This window comes from Centrocercus urophasianus, unplaced genomic scaffold (genome assembly GCF_019232065.1).
Source record: "Centrocercus urophasianus isolate 14NV4802_14NV808 unplaced genomic scaffold, USGS_Curo_1.0 seq_16, whole genome shotgun sequence".
NCBI lineage: Eukaryota > Metazoa > Chordata > Aves > Galliformes > Phasianidae > Centrocercus > Centrocercus urophasianus.
Genome location: NW_024884711.1, coordinates 29,924,949 through 29,946,286, shown reverse-complemented (window position 1 = coordinate 29,946,286; position 21,338 = coordinate 29,924,949). Strand labels below are relative to the sequence as shown.

Sequence of the window (21,338 nt, the reverse complement as noted above, 5' to 3'; positions counted from 1 at the left end):
TATGTATGTGTATGTAGATATGGTGCAGGTAGCCAGAAATGGAAATGTACTGGTTACTGTTGCTTTGGGAGCTCTGTATAAATATGTACTAGATGTAGGAATCAGACTTGGGAGCAGAGTATATCCCACAGGTGTAAATGAAACTTAGGATTTAGTTGATAGGCTTCTTTCTGTAGGAGAAGATATGGTCTAGAACATCTTGAGGAACATGGGCAGTCTGAGGAAATGTGATCCACATTAGTAGTTTGTTTATGTTTTGTAATATGACCTTTTCTGACATTGGTTCCAAAAAAAGTGAGAGGGTTGAGAGCTGAAGCACACAGTCCTCTCCCTGTTAAAGTAATAAAACTGGCTGTTAAAATGTGAAACTGGCATTCATTCATTTTCATATCCTGTTCAGTGTTCAGTTTCTGTTCTAAAAAGTGTACTGCACAGGAACTGGTCCGTTTCCTCAGCTCAGTTTCTTAGCAGTTCTCCAAGACTGGCCTGACAAAAGCGAGGGTTTTCAGTAAGGATTTCCTGTTTAACGGGCATTTTGACACACTTCAATTAGGAGCACTGCATTGAAAGAATCACTGAGCCAGGTCCTCAGCTGTCATCAGCACCACCTTACAGAAATCTTGTTATTTGTGCTTTCAGCCTGATCTTGAAGCCAATGAGATTTCTGGCCTTCAGTATCTAATCAGATTATATCTTATGCTGCTTGTTTGTTAGTTTCTCTTAGACGTGATTTAATGCAGGGGTCAACCAATACTACTTTGTACTAAGACTGCAGTACTTCTGGATTTGAGAAGTCTGCTATTTATTTCTATCTAACTTTGCTGATGACATTCCTTGTTACCTGTGGCAATTTGCATCACTTCTGGTTCCCTTTGTACATAATGTGGATAATGATACTGAGGGCCTTTAGGAAACTGTTTCAAGTTCTAATGACAGTGATGAAACAGATGATTAGTGTGGCTGCTGGTTGTTATTGTTTATATGTGCAGATTTTGAGAGGCAGTACAAGAGTGGGTGTCTTGAGTCATCAGTTCTAGTTCTCTCTCTTGCAGGCAAGTATGTCATGCAAACTTCTTAACACATTTGCCAAATTCCAAATCCACCTTTTTTTTTTTTTTTTTTTAACATTGTTTTCTCACTTTGCTTAATGGAAGGTAAAAGCCACAGTCCAATTTCCACAATAAAGTCATGGCAAGAATATGTCTATTCATATGCTAAAGCTGTCTTTTTTTTTTGCATGCCACATCTATCTCCTATACATACCTAGTGAGAGGTGTAATTCTCAGACTTTGCTATATGATGCTGAGCAAGTAAGCAGTCTTGATGTGCCCTTGCAGAAGTCTTGCTGTTCCACAAGGTCCCACTTCTGCCTTTTTTTATGGGAGCTCAACTCTTTTGAGCACAGAAAACCAGAGTGATTTTCATAGTATTGTAAGAGAGATTTTAAATATACTTTGTCCTGATTCATTTTAGTGTTATATTTGCTTTTCCTTGTGGCCATGGTGGTGTCACATAGTCATTGTATGGTTGTTCCAGATACACATAGATGCCACTTTCCAACTATTAAATTTGTATCTTGCAATTTAAATGCTCTGAAGAACATATTTTTGTATTGAGTAATATTAAATCCTGTCCTATTATTCCAGATATCACATTCAGTCATTTTTATCCCATGAAGTCCTAACTGTCTTGGCAGCTACTACCTCCTTCCTAGGCTTTTTATGTGGGTTTGAGCAACAGATTACTTGATTCAGATTGGTGGTAAAAAATTTCTGGTAAAAAAAAAAAAAAAAAAATTTTTGTAAAAAAAAAAAAAAAAAAAAAAATTGTGGTAAAAAAAAAAGTTCTTCTCAATGGAGTCACAAAAAACAAAACAAAACAAAAATGAGAGAGAGAGAAAAAAAATTATTCCTGAACAGAGACAAATATTATGTGCAGAGTGTTTCTATCAGTTCCCCAAATAAAAATGATTATTTGGACAAAAGCACTTTTCCTGATGTGAGCAGGGAGGATTTTGCTGGAATTAAAATGCTGAAAAACAAGTAACATTTTTAGATTAAGACAACCTCCAAACGATGTTCTTTGTTTGGAAGGAAGATCGTCCATCCAGGTCGCTCCATCTCATTTCTCTCTTTTTGGTTCAGCTCTCTGGAAGCTGGGCTTGCTGTAACAATCCTGCTGTTGCTGCTGCTGTAAGTGAAAATCTATGGAGCTCAGCTTCTTGATATTAGAATATAAAAGTACTAAAATAGGAAAACAGCTTCTCAAGAACAGAAGCAAAGAAGTTCAGCTACTCATTGAATTTCTGATAATTTATTCTATTTTTCTGAGTTTGATTGTAGTTGTGATGCTTCACTAGTGAGTTTAAAGATATTAAAGGTATATTTTTGAGATGTTTGTGCTAAAAAGACTCAAAGCAGTACAACCGTATTGTCTCTTTTCCCATTCTGCAAGGTGAGCTGACAAGGATCCTAAAGCCTGCTAAATACATTCTTGTTTTTTTCCTTTTCAGTGTAAGCTACAAGCGTAGAGTTCAGGCATTACAGAATTTGAATGACTATATAATGGATTCCTTGAATAATGGGAAAGATGTTGGAAGTCTTAGGAGAACACAGAAAATACCAGTGGGAAGCTTTTTTTTGCAAAGATTTTCAGTCCTTCACTCAATATAACAAATGAATATTGAGAAAAAAAGATCATGCACAAATATAAGCTCTGTCAAATTTCCTGTCTGTTGGTTTCATACAACTTTCTATAAAGTGCAGGTACTTGTATTTTTTTCTTGATGTGAATACATGAAACTGTATAAAATTTTGAAGTCACAGAACTCGTTAAAATTCTGTCATTATTGATAATTATACTAATGGCCATGTAACTATGCACATGAATATAGTTCTTGCATTTGACCAGTTGTAGTAAGAACTTCCTGAAAACCTTTTGCTTTGAAAAGTCCTGACATTTCACAAATGCTTTTGCTGCAATGGCAGTGCCAATATACTGAGCCTTTCAGTTATTCATAATAAGCCTTTTTCTGTGCTCAGAATATGTGATATTCTATTGTTTGAGGTACTCATTTTGGATCTATGTTGTTATGCCTATGTATCTCCCACTGAAATAATTTTACTTTGCAAGCGTATTTTTCATGGAGAAGGAAGCAGGAAACAGGAGGAAGGGAAAGTGAGAAATCAGAGTAGTTAACACCCAGTTGGTAGGAGCCACAGCAGAAGTCAGATCTGAGTCCCTGTTTTGCCTGAAAAACTTGAACACAGGTCTTGCTGTGTACATTATTCATTAAGTGAATTGTTCAATGAAGTTATTAATTAATTCTATACACATTTTTATGGAAATCACACAGAAGTTCTCAATTTTTGAGGTAAATAATGTGCTGAGCATCCTTTTCAGTCCTACTAGATAAACAGTCAGTTAAATTGGTCTGGATTCACATGCAGAATGTGAACATATGTCAGAGACACTTGGGTCTGATATATTAGCTGTAACTTAATGTGCTGGAAGTTGTTCCTGTAAACTACGGAGGCTCCATGGTCAGAAACTGGGTTTCAGGAGCCTTCAGTGCTTCTTGGTTGCTCTCTTGGCTAGGAGATAGCCAATGTTGTTCATTTTTGTATGGAGTATTTTATCTTTCATTTTGTGGTTCAGCATTTGTGAAGGAACAGAAATCCTGATGCTCTGGATCTGGTGGTTCCTCCCAGTTAGCCAATACTCAATAGCTGTGTCTTAATTGCTTGTGATCAGTATTTGTTCTTATAGGCTAGCACTCTGTAGAGTCCCAGTGAAGGACCACAGCTTGAAATCTCATTGTCTTCCATATCTTTTACAGTTGAGATCTGATATTTGACTATTCTACCAGACTGAAGTCACCCATCTCCTTGTCTTGTCCAACTCCACCACCTCCTGGAAAACACATTGAGCTTGTATGTGTCTTCTATTCTGCTGGTACCTAGTAGAAGACAAAAAATCACAGCTTGTCCTCAAAGAGAAGCTGCTTTTTGTGATTTTAACTCTATCCAAACTATGGATGGGATATGGAATGATCTGGAAGGAAGTGGTGTAACTTCCTGCTGAGACCTGAACTGTGGATACCTATGGACAATTTTGCCAATTAGATGTACTGATGTGCCTGGAGCTGTAATACCTTCTTCTTTTACCTGGGCTTGTCCTCTGACAGCTCCATGAGTGGTGGCATTCCCCTGAGATTTTCTCCACCCATCTCAATGGTGTGGGATGTGTTAGGATGGAATTCATCTCATGTAAGTTTGTTATTTTCATTTAAAAAATACCATACAACTTATTAGCAGAATTTCATTCTTATTGGTCTAGTGAAGCAGTAAATCTGCATACTTGTTCCAAAGACTTTGTCAGGGTGAAGGAGACCAAACCTCTTGGTAGGTCTCTGTGACCAGACCCAAATGCCCTGCCAGATTATCATTGTGAAGGGAAATCCTTTAGCTTCTGTGCAAGCCAGAATATGAGTGGACATTCTGATAGTCTTTTTGCTCCAACTTACCTTGCTGTACATTGCAGTGCATTGCTGAGTGGGGCCTAAGTTGTTTCCTCTGCTGTGTTCATTTTGGCAATAATTTTTTTAGGGTCATATTAAAATTATATTTCAGTGACCTGGTAGTAGTTTGAATCTGTTTGCCTTTGCTTTGTGCTGTAGCTATATTCTAGCACATTATTCCTAATATTTACTATGGCAACTTCTTAACATTTTTAGATTTTCTTGCCTTGAAACATAAGGACTGTTGGATCGATGTACTAAAGTTTGTATCTTGCCTGACAATGGGAAGCATGGTTCGCTTTATTCTATTGCGGTTAAGGATACTTCACTACACACAGACATATTTTTAATCACTAAACAAAGTTTATTTATGTGAGAGTCATTGTTCCAAAAGGCCTTGGCAACTTACAGTCACTTATAGATAATAGCTTTCTGAATGCAAACTGAAAGTGGTGTTCTGAGTTATTGCTTACTGAAATGACGGTTTGTGAGTACTCCTTAATCTTTTAAAACCATATTTCTTATTAGTATCCTGACAGTCTTGTTCTTGCATATGGTTTTGCCAACATTTCTGCTTTGACTGTGCTTTCCTGCACAGATGTATTCCACACTTCTGCCTCATACATATGTAGCTTTGGCAGGTTGGTTAGAAATAGTCTTATGTCAGCATGAGGAAATCAAAGCTTTTTAAATGCTCCCTCCTCCCACCCCAATTTTCTGGCTCAGTCTATGTTCATTAAATTTTGCTGGAATTCTATTACTGAAAGGTAATATTAGATAATGATGATATTAATCCCTTTCTCTGCTGCTTTGTGGTGACCTGCTTGACAGAGTGTGAAAAAGGAGCTTTAATAAGTTAATGTTATTAATAAAAGTACTAATAGCCAAGTTGGTGCCTTGAAAAACAATTCAAAAAACACATATTTTCTTCTAGGAAGTCTTTTTTAATGTGCAGTCCACTAGCAGGTCATGTATGTCGAGCAAACAACCGACTAATTTTCCTTTGCAGAAAATTTCCTTTTAGCTTCACTTTGAAAATGCACCTTAAGATTAAAGACATTGATAATGTGAGAGTTTTCTGGGTAGTGAGAAATCTGTGATATGTTTTCAAAAAGCACTGTTCATTTTTGCCTATGAAAGTCCTTCGTGTCAGTATCTGCGCACAAAAATACCTCTCATGTAAACTGTTGAGTGGATTGTATGTAAGGCTGTGCAGAAGGGATGTGTGAACAAAGCATAATTCATCAATTTTTCTGTTGTAACTGTCTGCGTTCTTCCTTCTGACACTTTACTCTGTTTCCTTCTTAAAGGAAAATGAGGTCATTCAAGGTAAGCTAGTCCTAGATTGGAGGCATAGAGGATCTTACATTTTACAAAAGTAAGAAAAGTTAAGAAAGTTTCAGAGTAGCTTGTTTCTAATTTTTTTCTGGCTAATACAAAAAATATTTTAAAATTCATTAAAAATCTTTTGTATACCTCTAACCTACACAGCTCTTTGGAAGCAGATTTTAGTAGCCCATTTTAACCTAATTCAGGATAGTTTCTAAGTCTATCAGATGTCGAAATCTAACTGGCTTCTCAAGCCAGTCCCTTAGTCAGTATGGGTGAGCAGGCTATACCCTGTGAAAGCAAAAGAATTAACTGAGAATTTAACTGACTGATATATTTATACTTACGTGTAAGCAGACCAAGGGAGTAAGTAATGACTGAAACAAGTTTGTGATAATTGTAACTTATTCACAGTTAGTCAAGTGCAGAATATGAAGATTATAAAAAAAAAAAACCACAACAACTATCTCTTGTAATAGAGAGTATCTGAATAATGAAATTGAAAATGAGGTTAAAAGTGCACATAAATACATATATGTAGTTTATAAAATAATGGCCTTGGACCTGATTATTATGCCGTCTAATGGCATCAACTCACTGCTTAATACATGTAAAAAAAAAAAAAATATTAGAAATAAATAGGAGAAAAATAGAAAAGGAAAAGCTTCATTATACCTTTTGTCAAAATCTCATATCCACCCATGGTTTGAATAATGTTTTTGACTTTGGCCTTCAAGTTAAAATAAATATGTAAATAAAAAAGATCAGGAAGGGCATCAAAATTGACCAAATTCATCGAGAAGAATGAATGAATCCGGTCTTAGGAAAAGTTTGAGAGTTTATAAAGGTGTTAAAGAACGATCTCTACAAAGTAAAGAAGATAGACGAGGAATGGCCGTGCTCCCTGTCTTCAAGTACAAGAACTAGGAACAAAGAAAACTAATCAGAAGCACAAGACAAGCAAGAGGAATTGTTTCTTTGTGAAAAGTATTAAATGGTGGAATTTTTACTAGATGATCACATGATTGCAAGAAGTTTATATTAGATCAAGGACAGGGGAAGCATTTAGAAAAAATATCCATTGTGGAATGGGGCAAACCACACCAGGCTCAGGAAATACACCAGACTGAAAACTGTTGGAGTCAGGGAGAGTGTAAGCGGGGGAAGTATCGTATATTTCCCATGTCCTTACTGAGGCTCACTAATGTTTGCAGCTGTTCTTGAATAAAGGATACGAGGCCAAATGGACCTCTGGTCTGAGGTAGTTCTAGACACTCTTAAATCCTAATACAGTAACAGTGATAAAACATTCATATAATATATATGTTTAAAATATGAAATTTGAAACATTCATGTAAAAGATGGCAAGAAGCTGATACTGAATATAAATTCCTGTCAAAATAAGAAGCATGTAGAAAGGCAAAAGAGTCCATTATAAATGGCTAACAGATGTAAAAATAATGAAGTTTTAAAAATAAATGATCATTATAAGATGTAGTTTTTAGCTATAACCAAGATAACTTCTGCCAATGTAATCTTATTTCAATGCAATGGAATGTGGTTTTAATGTGATCCTTTCCAATTTGTCCTTGCATTTTACATGTTGAATTTGTATTTGAAATCAGTAAAATCTTATTGATTCAATTTCTTTCTCTAATTTAGATATTTTTTGAATTACATGTAGGAGATATAAAAAACTACAGTGTATTTGGAATGAAGCAGAAAGGCATGTCCGTTCCCCTTCATAAAGGTACTTGGAACTAGACCACATGTGGCTGCTTGCTTAAAGAGATCCTCAGTAAGACCAATGCTGGGCAGAGGCAGAAGAATGTATTTACTGCATTGACTAATTGACTGCAGAGAATCAGGACTGATACTGGAATGTTGCGTCCATGTGCTGAGGTAGATTTGGAATCACTGTATTCCCCTTCTCTATTCCCCAGAATTCAAGGAAGGACAACATAAATTATCCTGGGGATTGGAAAAACAAGCTGTTTGAGTGCCAACTACTCATTCAACTGTGAAAAGGAAGTAGCTTTAGTATTACGTAGAGACATTTTAATAACGGAGAGATATCAGAAGTCTTGGACCTGATAACAGTCCTGAAGACAGTTAAATGCAGATAAGATTTTATCTGGAGGTGACATGGCTGAGATCAGATACCTTTACATACTACGGAGAGCAGACATCTTAAATGCAGTCTTATTTTGTCTTGCTCAGCTCAGCATCAAAGTAATTATGTATGAGACCTGCATTTTCTTCCACACATGTGAAAGGACTTGAGCAATTTTTAGATCTTTTCTGCTGAGAAAGATTGTAGATTCTCCTTGTTCTCTGCCTGACTGCTTTACAATCCTCAGACTTTGGGGCTCAAACTCAAGGGCTTTGGAATGCAAAATGCATTGTGAGAGAAAAGGGCAAGCAAGCTGCAAGCAGGGTGTACATCTGTATGAGAAAGACATGCTCTCATCTGTTGAAGGGAAGAGTTGCAACATCCTGATATTTTCCCCATTTCTACAGCAATCTTTTTTTCCTGTTGTCTTTCAGACGTTTTAGGTGTGCCTTCTACATGTGCACACTGTGAGTTGCAGGGTACAGAAAATGAGACTTTCTTCTGCTGAAGTAGCTTCCCTTGACTTGCTCTTTTACCACATACCTAACTTCCCCAGAGTATCTAGCCTTTAAAATGTCCAACTTGCTTTTCTTGTCAGTGCATACGCTTTGCTTTCATTTGTTTATAATCTTTGCTGACTGCAAGGCCCGAGAGAACTGGAGGAGTAACATGCTGGAAGGCCTTCTCTACATAGACTGTTGTTGGGTCTTGCAGCACATAAATAATTAACTTCCTCCTTTGAAATTCTAGTGATTATGTAGGAGTTAAGGAAGGTGTAATGCATGATGAAGGGCTTTTACAGAGATGAGCAATGTCTGTGATGTTCAAGAGTTACAGTTTCTTAGGGTGTATTCAGTGAACCCAGCAGACTTGGGGCAACTGTAGGATTTGGAAAGGAACAGAAGTTAAGAAACTCCTCTTCAAAGTGACTGTTGTGCCCAGACTCACCGCTGATTGGTAACTGTGGATTTTTGTCCTGAGATCACTTTTGCTTTTTACTTTGCAATTGACTTTTAGTGTATTCACATACTTGTTCTGCTTGCTGAACAGGCAGGTGAGCTGGAATTTAGTTATGCCTTTTTGCTGCAAGTGGGAAAGTTGTTTTTATTAACCAGTATTGATGGAATTCCAGTGGATGTGTGTTGATTGTAATATATTGTTTATCATTTACATTCTGCTGCAAAGAATGATAGATTCAGTAGGGGTTTGCCTACACTTGCCTGGAGTTAGGGGTGGAAAAAAACAAAATTTATAAAAGTGAAACACTGGGTATTTTGTACATAGAAAGGAGGCTGGTGTCTGGCAAGAAAAATGTATTTCAGGCTGTGATTTGACAGTCATTTGGAGCTGATCTACTGCTGTGTTGCTCTTTAAAGAGATTCTACAACTGTGTCTAGCATGACAGTGCAGACTATATTCCCATCTGTCCATGCTGGACGCGAGCACTTGTCATGTGGCAAGGTGAAAGGCCAGAATTGCTCTTTTAAGTGACGATAAATTTCTGAGTTGGTATAATTATACTGTGAAACTTCGCCAATATGTTTAGTACTAGATGGGAGGAGTGAGGAAGCTAATAAGGTGGGTAGCAAAAGTACTTCTCATACAAATGACAGTGATTTAAGCCACCAGGCCAAAGTTTTGGCAGAGCTAATTCAATCAGCTTAAATTTCAGTTTAAGCTGTTATACTTGCTGTGTGCATGAAGAAAATTTCAGCAAGGGTGAGGCTGAAGATGATAATCTAGTCCCTGTCTGTAAGAGCCTGGGAGTAATGTGAGTTGCTCAGACAAATAATTAAAAGTTTTCAGCCTTTAGGGCTTCTCCACTCCTAATGTTCATCCCTGATTTTAATGTTGTGAGAAACTGTGCTGGTGCATTGTGAGTTTTTGTTCAAGCTGTGACAAAAGTGTGCTGCATCACAGAGTGCAGAATTGATGCTGAATGAAAGAAATGTGTCCACTCAAAAAGGGACAGCAAATTCTCCTTAAATATTACCTGGGCCTTTTTCATTATTCTGTACCAAGCCAAATATAGATCCTGCTTCATAGGAATGGTGAACCCCAGAAGAGTTTTCCAGTGACTCGGAATGAATGGCCTTTCTCCTGCAACGTTGAATCCTCAGCATGGAGCTACGGTTCTGATCTGTGCGCTGAGAGCACCCCCAAAGTAAGAGAAAGCTTTCAGTTTTGGGCTGTTCTTCAACTTCAGAGGGCATTATGATTTCCAAGCTCTGTAGTAGGGGTAATCAGTACAGAACACCCTTCTTCAGGGGTTTTAGAGCTGTACAGTATTTGAGGGTAGGGTTCTTCAGGCAGTTATACCTAGACATGCAAGAGTAGAGATAGGCCACCTATGAGGGAATTGTCCTCTGTAGCAAATTCATTGTGGATTTCAGAATGCTTCAGAGATACAAAATAAATTTTCCATACAATTCCTAGGTATTTATGTTCATAAAAAGAGAGAATCACAAATACTTAATGATTGCTCAGATTCACATAAGAAGCTTCTATTATTGTTGAGAAGTTACTTTTCAGATACTGGCTTTATAATGTTACGTGTGTTAATTCATACCTTTATTCAGCTTGTCTTTAATGTTGGATTTTATAACATATTCTGTTATGTTTTCAGAAAACACTTCAATTTTTCTGTCTGATTTTTTAAAACTACAATTATAAGAAAAAAATAAATTTTAGGCAAAAATGTCCCTGTCTTTTCACTTTTCATGAATGGTGAAATTAAAAAAGATGATGGGAATAGACAATTCATATCCTTCAGTTATAAAAGTAGAAATTTAAGAAAGAAGTTTGCTTCTTGGACTTTTGTGCCTGATGTGCTACAGGATAAAAATGCATTGCTAAATTGAACAGTTCAAGGAGTGTGGGATAATAAAGGTACTGCATTAAACTTCTTAAGTTGTTAATCTGCAATTTCAGAGTGTTTTGATACAGAGAAAAATTGTCCTGTTATAATCTGTTTTTTTAAATAGATAATGGGTGCAATTCATTTTGTACAGACTTCATAATTTTGTTTTGGTATATGAATTGCCACTTTGTATATTCCTCTTGGCACTTTCATGCAAATTAGCTTTTCTTCAAATGTAGAGTGATTTTCAAAAGATTAGCGTTCAGAATAAGTGGATGAGTATTGAATCTGTACAATTAAAATGTCCTCCAGAAAGAGAGAGGAGGTGGTTTGAGTGTGTGTTAAGATACTGTAGTGAGTAAACAACTCTCGCAATGGCAATAAATGCTTGTGTTGACCCCCTGTTACCAATTTATTTGCCTGTAGTGATATAGATTTTCCCTTAGAAAGCATTAAGACAATAGTTTTTATGTAATTGGTATAAACATTGAGACACTGATTGCTTTTTGTTTGTAATGTGAAGCATTTTCTCTTAAGAAACAAATGATTTGTTTATTGTGAGCTAGAATCATGAGTGTGCGTAGAGCTTTTCTTTTCTGCACAATCAGAGATTGTCTCTAATATCCCTGCTCATTGGCTCTCCATCTATTTCTTGCATAACTTTTCTGTGACTTGTGTATGATCTCCTTCTTGTTTAAGGAGAATGTACATTGTATTTCTAAAGGGACTCAAACCAGGTCTGCTTCTTTGTATGGAGCAATCTCTGGTTTATTCAAACTATTAGGGACAATTTCTGGTATAAATTATAGATTTGCATGTTTTTCCTCTAAGTTATATAGATAATTTGCATTTATCATTTCCTATTGCATGCAATTTTGATTATAGTGTTAAGCAGCTTCACTACTCCTTCGAAAAAATTCATATGGGTGGACTTCTTTGCTTTACTGTGAAACCTTTATTACTTTACACAATGGCAGATATTTACCTTTATGGAGTCTGTTACAAAACTGTAGCAAAAAAACTCCACTGTAAAAAAGCTGTAGGTACAGAAGCAGACATCTTGTGTAATTTGTATGATAAAATATTTTCCACCTTCCAAAGATAAAGTAGTAGCATACTGTAAGTTACTCTAAAGATGCTTGGGCTGTATTCTGTTCCTGTATTATTTTTAATACAATCATGGATATTTGGAAATGACTGTAATTAAAGGGAATATGATCTGTGCTGATGTGTGAACTTGTATATAAGAGTATCAATTTATTCTGTATTCTGTTGTCAGTTGTAAAAATATCTAGGGATGGAAAAAGTTGTAATGAAGAACTCCAAGAAGAATTAGAACAGTGAGTTCAATTTCCTCTTTATGAAACACAACATTTTTTTCAAAGAAAATACTGGAAAATTAATGGAAATAGATTAAGATTGCTGAAAAATGAGAGGACTTTGACAGAATTAAGTTTCTCTTGTTCTTACTCCAAGCAAAAGAAACAGAAGTAATCAAAATGGACAGAATAAATTCATCCACCTTAGTGTTCTGTCTAACAGTGCTATAGCCCTGTTACTGGCAGATCAACGTCTATTAAATCATTAGAAATAATAATAATAATAATAAAGCCTTAGATTAGAACTTTTTGTTTTTACAGTAAAGTACATTAATATATTTATGCTATTTATTTTTGATGCATTAATTACTGTATGAATTATGATTTTTTATAGACCAAAAGGTTGAGAAAGGGTGAGAAATTTGCATCACAGTGGTCTTCTGTCTGAAAATTCATGTTTTCAGGATTGGTTTCTTTTAACTTTAACTTTGACTGTTCCATGCCTACACTTCACTTTGGGATAACTTCTTTTTTTGCCTAAGCTTTAGAAATATGGCCTGATTGTGTTGTCCATTCGTCTTATTTGATACTCACTCTTAACAGTCGTTCAAACTGTTTATTTTGACCAAATTCAACAGAAAGGTAGCATTCTTAAACTTCCTGTGTGTTTTGTAAAAAGTGTTACATGCAGAATACAAAGTTATCTTATTCCTTGTTGCCTTGTGCCTCAGAATGGCTGTGCCCTGGATTTGAGCTGCGTGGCAGCCAGCAGGCATGCTGGGCTGCTGCCAGGGGGCACCTGGAACCAGCCACTGCATGGCTTAAATTGTGGATGTGGTGTGGGAAAGGCTAAGGCAGGTCAAGAGGTGCAGGGGTGGCATGGAGACCTGAGAATTAATTTCTCACTTGGCAGGGACTGTAGGCACTGACTTCCCCTGTCAGCCCTTTATATTTCTGTGATTCGTGAAAAAAGTCAGTTAAGTCTGAAGTCAGTGGTGCAAGCTTTTGTTCACAACTCCAGTTTAATGCAGCTTTGAATAGAATCATGAGGTTTTTAGTAGCCTTTTGAATAGTATTAAACATATTTTTCCAGTCTTGAATTATGAATGAAATGGAACATATCTTTTAAAGTATTTTGTGACTTTAATGACCTTTCATTTGATTTTGTCTGTTTGTGGTCATTTATCAGTCTCATTTTGGCATCCAGTGGCATTTCTTTAGGAAGGTTTCAAATGTTATTACTAATGACTCTCTTCCCTTCAAAAGATGCCTAGAGGAGTACTGTAACTTAAAGAGATTACAGTAATCAATGCAGAGTTCTCGTATCAGTGTACAGTAGTGAATATTTTATGTGGTTAAAATTTCTTTCTGTTGGAGGAGGCTGGAAACATTCCTGTTTTGAAGGGAGAAGAGTAGATTAGCTTTTGAGTGTATTCCTGATGAGTAACCAGTTGTACGCCATATTAGTACAAATGTACTGCAGCTCCTATTTGGGTGAAAACAGGGATGTCAAAGAAAGAAAATTATCCATATCCAGAGATACTGTGATGATCCATTGATATTGAAGCATTCTTGATTCATAGCTTTCAGCCTTTTTTTTTTTTTTTTTAAATGATCAGTGAGAAAAAAAGTAGTAAAGAGATTTAGAGAATGCTTGACAGGAGGGAGGGAGTGATGGAGGAAGAGGAGAAAGTTGTTGGGTTAACATAGACTAATATGACTATTGTTTCTTCCTGCCCTAATGCTGCATTTCTGTACTGTAACAGGATGTACCAGGAAGCACTAAGTGTGACAAGAACTACAATCTTCATTTTCGTAGTTAAAATTGGAAGCAGATGTTGTTAACAAGAAAAGGTACCTTCTGGGATTTGGTTTGTTTAGGAGTACAGAGTGACAATGAAATTTTTAAGTGAAATGCTTCTAAATCACAGTATCACTCATTGTTTTTCAGTATACACCGTGATCATAGGGTTTATTTATTTTCTCCAGGATTTCAAACAATGAAATCAAATTCAAAGACCTTGAATGCCAAGATGGTATTTTTGTTGGAAATAATGATAGCCAGCCAAAACAGCATGTTACTTTTTGATATACCTGTTTGAGTGTAGTCATCTTGCCTGTAACTTGGTGAGAATTAATGACAGATATGCACTAAACTTTCTTTAAAACTAATCGTGAAGTAATAGCATTTGCTGGGTATTTTTGATCACTATTTAACTGTTGTTCAAAACAGTGGTAAGCAAGATCTGTTCGAAAATTAACGTATACTTGAAAACAGTCCTGCTCTTCAGTAATGGTGACTGTGTATCTTTGCCACGTCAAAAGTTAGCAACAGTTTTTGATTTTTCTTCTTCGATCTAGTTTTACTACTGTTACCTATTCCCATAACTGGCAATCCCCCTTCCCTCATTAGGAACTTATCTGCCAGAAGTAGCTTTCTGGTACTACTTGTGAAAGTATTCACAGGTAGAAAAATATGAACTAAAGTGAGCTTCATGTTTTTCATGATGTAAACTGCTCTAGCTATGATCAGTCTTTTTTTTTTTTTTTTTTGTGGGAAGAAGTTTGTCTTTCTCTAAACTACCTTTCTTGGCTTTGCTCTGGAGTATATTTGGTGTATAAGTAACTTTTAAAGATTGGGCTCATCAAACTCATTTGCCCAGAGAGAATGTGCTCCAGCTCAAATGGAAGGGGGCTTAGGCATGTGGAGTCCGTGCAGAGATAGCAGTGATAGAGAAATTGGTATGAGGTGGGAATAGACAAGAGTTTAGCTTGGGGGAGGCATGGGAAAATGAATTTGCAGTTTTCACTGTGGCTGTCTTCATCCTAGCAGTTTTGCAGGAGCTGACCTCTCTTCCCCTTCACCTATTTCAGATCTGTGCCATGTAAGCCTTACATTTGTGCAGTGTGCTTGTGAAATTACCAATGGGATCTGTAAGACCTGCTGTGGTTTTCACAATATCATGGGATATGCAAGAAATTTTCTTGTGTAGGTGGTCTCACCAAAATTACCTCTGACCTGGAGTTTGGAGTCTGTGGTAATGTTTAGTGGGAGTGGGCTAGTATGACAGAGCCTGAGGGCTATGCTTAGAGTAAATGAAATAGGGAATGAGAGCAGGAAGCTGATGATTCCAGAGGTTCTTTCAATCTAGCCAGGAGGAACTTAGCTATGATTAGGGTATTCAGTGACTGGAGACAGGATAAGAAGACTGAGGCAGGACGAGTATAGCAGTCATTCTGACATCCTGAATTGCTTTTGTACGAAGGCCTCTGTAAATATGGTCAGCTCTAGGTCTCAGATGGCAAGCTTTATGCTGCCAGCTTTTCTGTTTTTTTCCTTCCATAAATCCAAAATTATAGTGGTAGCTTTGTGTAGCCAAGCACCACTAGTGAGTGGAGTTTGGAAAAAGGAAAGAGAAGCCACACTGGTACTGAGGAAATCATGTGGCTGCAACCGTCTGTAGGAAAAATTAACATCTTTTTAACCACTATCCCACAAAAATGTTTTTGTTTCTGGGAAAAATGTAAAGCTAAGGTGGATAGAACACTAAAAGCAATTGAAACATATGTGCAGAAGACATTGCTTCGTGTAAATACAGCCTCTAACAAACCATTTCACATTTCACCCTAACAGAAAAATCTGTCATTATGGATGAAATTGGGACTTAAAACAAGTTTTATGAAAGGGAATATAACAATGTGAATGAAAATTAAGTTCAGGTTAAATTTCAAATGGTACAATGCACAGTCTCAAAACAGTGGCAATAGATGTGGAAAATAAAAGAAAAAAGAATACATGGTGTATAGTAGAGCTGTGGACTGTTCCTGTTGTGAAATACTTTCTTTTCAATGTTTCTGTATCTGTGTATTATTATTTCTTTTTTCTTTTCCTTTTTTTTTTTTTTAATTTTTAAAATAAATGCAATCTTTTGTTTGCCATCCACAATCATTCCTGTCTTAAACCATCTTTATAACTTCACATTTTTTCCAGTTGAGTTTTTGAAGTATAGTTGCAAAGAGACAACATTTTCAAAATCGTAGGCTGGGGTATGGAGGGCATGTTATTTAATCTTACCGTGTTAAATTGTTATTCAAAAGGCAAATGTACACTTTAAAAATATCTATTGTAGCTGTTGCCAGCTTCTGATTCGTCAGTGACACGACTATGTCTCTCCAAGAGGAGCATTTTTTTCCAGTAACATAGCATTCTGAATGAATTTTTGATGAAAGACTGAGCAGAAGTCATTAATATTCACAGTGAACAAAAGAAGAGCTGTACTAATGTCAACTCTCCCTCCATTTTTCTCTTTATTCCAAACACCGTCCATCATTCTGAACTCTCATTCCACCAGACTGCCCAGAGTAAATACAGAACAAATTCTTCATGCTGATATGTTTTGAACAAATGCTTCTTAGTTATTTATAAAGACGAAGCTCTTTCTTGCTTTTAAAGTTTTTGAATGAAAGATTAGGACATGTAGGTGGCCTGAGAAGAGATGGTGGGAAACTGACACACCGTATGGCAGAACATGGGACTGTCCAATTTAAGCTAGCATCTACAGACTTCTGATTGAATTCTTTAAACAGGTGATGTAGAGGAAGGTATTTCTACACCTTCATAAATTTTAAATAATGACAGACCATATTAAACATAATTAGACTGAAAACCTGTCTTTGCTCTTTCATAATAAGCAAAGATGTGAAAACCTTTTGGTCTCTTCCAATTTAGAAATGAATTGATACAAATAATGTTTATTTCAGTTTATAACAGGTGATAGAGAAACAGTATTCCATTCCAAACTACTTTTTCCCATGGATAGAGAATATGAGTAGACTTTTTCCATTTCAATGAGCACATTTATGACTTTTGGCAGGGTATTATTGTGCAATTCAGAATGCGGTAGACTAAACCATGTAGCAGTTCTGTAAAGGAAGGAAACCTGGATTTCTAACTTCGATTTACTTTATGATCTCATCTTCTGTTTATACCTGATTTCTTTTAAAGTTTAGATAACTTTGGTCCGTATTTTTGAGCTCTCCACAATTCAAAGAAACCTGTTTTTTGTATCTGTAATACATTTACTGATTACATCAGTAGAACATATCAGCTCTGGATCTCTGTAGTTTGCCTGAAAAGATCCCATCTTATGGGGCTGTAAAAATAGCATTTACATTAGTAGTGATTGACAGTTTATTGTCTCAGTGCTTTATTGTATTAGAGTTTCTGAACTCTTGTATTCTTCAGGTCATCATGATCTGAGCAGGAATAGTTTCAAAGCTTACATGAAGTTAACCTGTTAATAATTAGGTTTATTTTTCACAGAAAAAGTTTTTTGTAATTAGTTGTTGAAAGGATACTCTATAAAAGAAGTCAGGTAATGTTAAAACTAAGTAAGTCTATTGACTTTCTTCTGTATATGTTAATGCAGTCTCTGCATACTGCAAGTAAATATTCATGCTTTTGACTAAAACCTAAATATTGAAACACAGAACATCTAAGCTGTTGTTATTTCAAATGCAGTGATTCCGATGCTTAGCCTGTTACACTATTATACATTGTTTGGGAGCAGTGAGATAATAAGCACTTCTAATATTTCCTACTAATTGCAGATTCTACCGTTTTCGTGCATCAGATTTGTGTATGGAAGTCTATTTGTCATATGTTTAATCTTAAACGTAATCCCAATTTGGCAGAAGTAGACTCTTAGGTCTTAATTTCACGTGGTCTATGTTAATGTGAATATGATGGCTGTCTACGTGAGATAGCCATGTACTTTTTATTTTAAAATCTTAGAACCTGTTTATTTTTAAACAGTCCTCTTCTTTTTCTGGCTAGAAGACAAGGGATAAGTAGTTAATTAAGATACGTCATTAGTCTTCAGCAAAATGAATTATAATTTGTTGTGGGCAGAAAACCTATGAGGAATATCCATATTGCATTGTCTGGAAGCCATTTACAGAAACAAGTTACAACAGAATTTCTGTGCTTTTCAAATTAAGGCAAAGCAGGAAAGCCTGATAGACTTGAGCAGGAAATAGAGACAAAATTTAATGAAACAAATCTTGAATTTGATTAAATTGGATAAATTAGATATTAATCTAGATTTCTACATGTGATCAAAATTCACTTATCTGCTTGCATAAGTTGTATCTGTACATCTATTAAGTCATAGCTGGAACAAAGATGACAGTTCTGCAGTTAAAATCCAGATAGAAACAGCCCTCCAAAAAAAGCTAATTGAAGTTTATGCAGGGAAATCTTGGTATTTTGTTTGACTCAAGATAAGACAGAGGCCATATCATTCATGGTCATTAAACCTGAAAGCAGACTTAAAAATGCTTTGTCATTTTCTCTGACTTGTTTTTTTTCCTTTGTGTTATGATTGCATATAAGATATATATGTATTTAATTGTTTGAGCTTTGGAAGTTTTATCCTTGAAATGACCTTCTGCTTCTTAGAAGTTGAGACTCAAAAAGTGTTTCTTCCTGGGAAAATCTCTCTTTCCTAGTTTTTGTTTTAAGATGGTTAACTGTTTCATGTAAGGTGGTTTGCATTGTCCTTTTTGAAAGCTAACAAGTATATGTGTATGACAAGTATAAGTGTATTTCCCTTGGCAATTAGCCGATTTTATTTTGTCTACGGTGTATGTGTGACTAGCTAACTTGTATTTTTAACAGTTTGGTCTCTTAATTTGCTGGTCGTCTGATAAATGATATCTGTATGAGCCCCTAAGTCATTATGAAGTTACCCAGGTACTTTTCTGAAACACTCAGGCTGGTCTCGCTGGTCTAGTAATGGAAAATTTTTGGTATTAGAAAGATTCTGCAGTTACGCTGTAGACTCAAGTCGCATAATCTGACTTCCCAAATTAAGAAAATGAAGATTGTGACATCCCCAAAAACTTTTGGTGTTAAAGTGAGAATGGTCCAGAATGCTGTTTTTGAAACTTTGTATCCAGGTGTCTGAGAAGAGAGCATTGAAGCCTAGAGAGCTATTCCAGCATCCTGTCACTGTTTAGCATTCTCCTTCCAAACTGCTCTTTGCTGCCTGTTGCTTACATCCCATCCAAAGCCTTTCTATGTGATGGGGAACCTCTCTGCCCCCCTGCAACTGCAGTGTGTGCCTGGCAATCATGCTTGCTCAGAAACAGGGCTGGCTTTTAGACTGAGGAAGACTTGGGACTGTTTTCCTTGGTTCAGCTGTGGTGGCAGTCATCTAGGAAGTGATAGATCCTGCTTCCAGCCCCAAAGGTGTTTGAGCCCACAGATGGGTGCCCGAATCCTGGCTTTGATGGGGGTCCTGTCAGGAATATTGCTGAAGTTGTGCTATGGTATAGGAAGAAACAGAGGGTTCATGGGTCAGAGAAGGGCCTCAGGACAGAGCAGAGTTGTGTCCGAGTGTTGTGGTTATCAGGCAGTAGGGATGGAGTGGCAGTGTTCTGGCTTCTGTTCCAAAGGCTCTTTGTCCATTTAATGACGGTAGGACAATAAGATTATGGCAAATATGAGATTAACATGACTTTGATACTCATTTTTTTACCTGTTTGTTTTGTACCTGTCAAAATTTCTACAAACGAGCATAAAAACAACAACAAAAAACCAACGCTGTGGGTAGCATCTGTCAAGTACTGGGCTGTACAGGGTGTTAATATCTAGGATTTAAATATAAGCTTAAGGCAGCTGAGTCTGACACTTCAAATTTCAATGGAGAACATATTAGAGCTTCATCTTCATCTTGCAAAGAGGTGATTTAAAAAAAATTAAAAGGCAATGAAACATGCAGATAACTTCTGGCTGCAGAATAGCATACATGTATACGAGTTTAGGCACTTCCTGCCCTCAGGATTTGCAGTTTTGTATTACAGATTATCATTATTGCTTACATTTTTTGATGAGATTGAGAAATTTCTTTGGCTGTAGTGTAAAGCTGCCAAAATTCGTTTACCACAGACCTGAAGGCAAATAAAATACTTCTAGAGGCAGCCTTGGGCTTTTGAGAGCTTTTTGCTGAAAGGCAGGCTCAGACTTCCCATGAGATCATTGAAGAGATAAAATGACTAAAAGCTCTTCAAAGCTAGGCCTTAGGACCCAGCATAGATTAATTCTCTGGTGGTGGTTTGTATATGTATATAAGAGGAAAAAGAAAAAAAAAAAGAATAAGTATTTACAAAAAATGTAATTTAAATAGAAATGTACCCATCAGGACTTATTGCTTTTTAGTATCACTTATTCTTTTTATTTCACTATAAGAACATCTTAATATAACTTTAATTTAGGCTTCAGAAGACAAGGAATATGCCCAGCTTTCAGAGAGGTTATTTTACTCATTTCATGCCAAATGGCTGCTACCAGTAACTCAGAGACATTCAAATTAATTTGCATAACAAGTACCTGCACAGTTATTCTAACCCTATACTGCATGTTAACCTAGTTGCTCACTAATTATAATTCAGTATGAAATCCTAAGTTAAAGCTGTTCTTCTCCCACTTTTTCTTTTATTACTTTTATAGTTATATTAACTCTAAAATTTGTTTAACAGATAGCAGCGTGTTCTAGATAAAGCCTTCAGTCTTCGATGCTGTAGGTAGAATAGAAGCTAAGAGTTAGTTTATGCTGGAAATAACACAAAAACTGCTGAAAAAGAGCTGGGTAAGATGGTACTGAGAAGCTTGATGATACTAGCATTAGAATTGTAGGCCTGGGAGCTGAGAAACCTGGGTTCCTCTTAGGCTTCCTTTCGTACTGTAGGGATGCTGCTTTACTTCATGACCCCTTGTTTGCCAGTTTGTAAAGCAGAATTATAGCATGGTCATGTATCATCAGATGTATAGCAAGGAGCAATTCTGTAGAGTAGGTCTGAATTCTCTAAAAAATTCCAGGTATTCTAAGGAAGCAGCTTGTTCTCTGAATAATTCCTGCTGCACATCCCAATCTCTGACTGTGCTGGGTTTGCCTGGTGCCATGGGTCATCAATGAGGTCACCCAGCTGGAACCACTGGAACCACGGCTGTTTTCATTTATCCCAGGCTGCAGCCTGGGATACCCCGTCAAATGCCTGTATACAGGGAGAGGACTCATTACCCTCTGCCTGTAGCCCTCATCAAAGGCTCTTGTCCTCTATTTGTAAAAATTCTTCAAAATCTTATCCACAAGAAGCTGTATGTATGGTAATTTGCGTGTACTGTTTACATGAAGA

The 21,338-nt window shown here is 36.5% G+C and overlaps 1 protein-coding gene across 5 annotated transcripts in view; it reads left to right on the top strand.

Moving 5' to 3' along the window:
* Positions 1 to 21,338, top strand: part of NEBL (nebulette) — a 240,161-nt gene that overhangs the window by 123,617 nt on the left and 95,206 nt on the right. Inside the window, exon 1 of one of the 5 annotated variants that reach the window (XM_042817110.1) lies at positions 10,061 to 10,125. The exons of 1 other annotated variant lie outside the window; for it this stretch is intronic. The gene's annotated coding sequence lies outside the window, so the exon portion shown is untranslated. Of the gene's footprint in view, positions 1 to 10,060; positions 10,126 to 21,338 lie in introns of those variants that run through there. 3 more of the 5 variants (XM_042817109.1, XR_006168529.1, XM_042817106.1) reach the window with 3 other exon arrangements.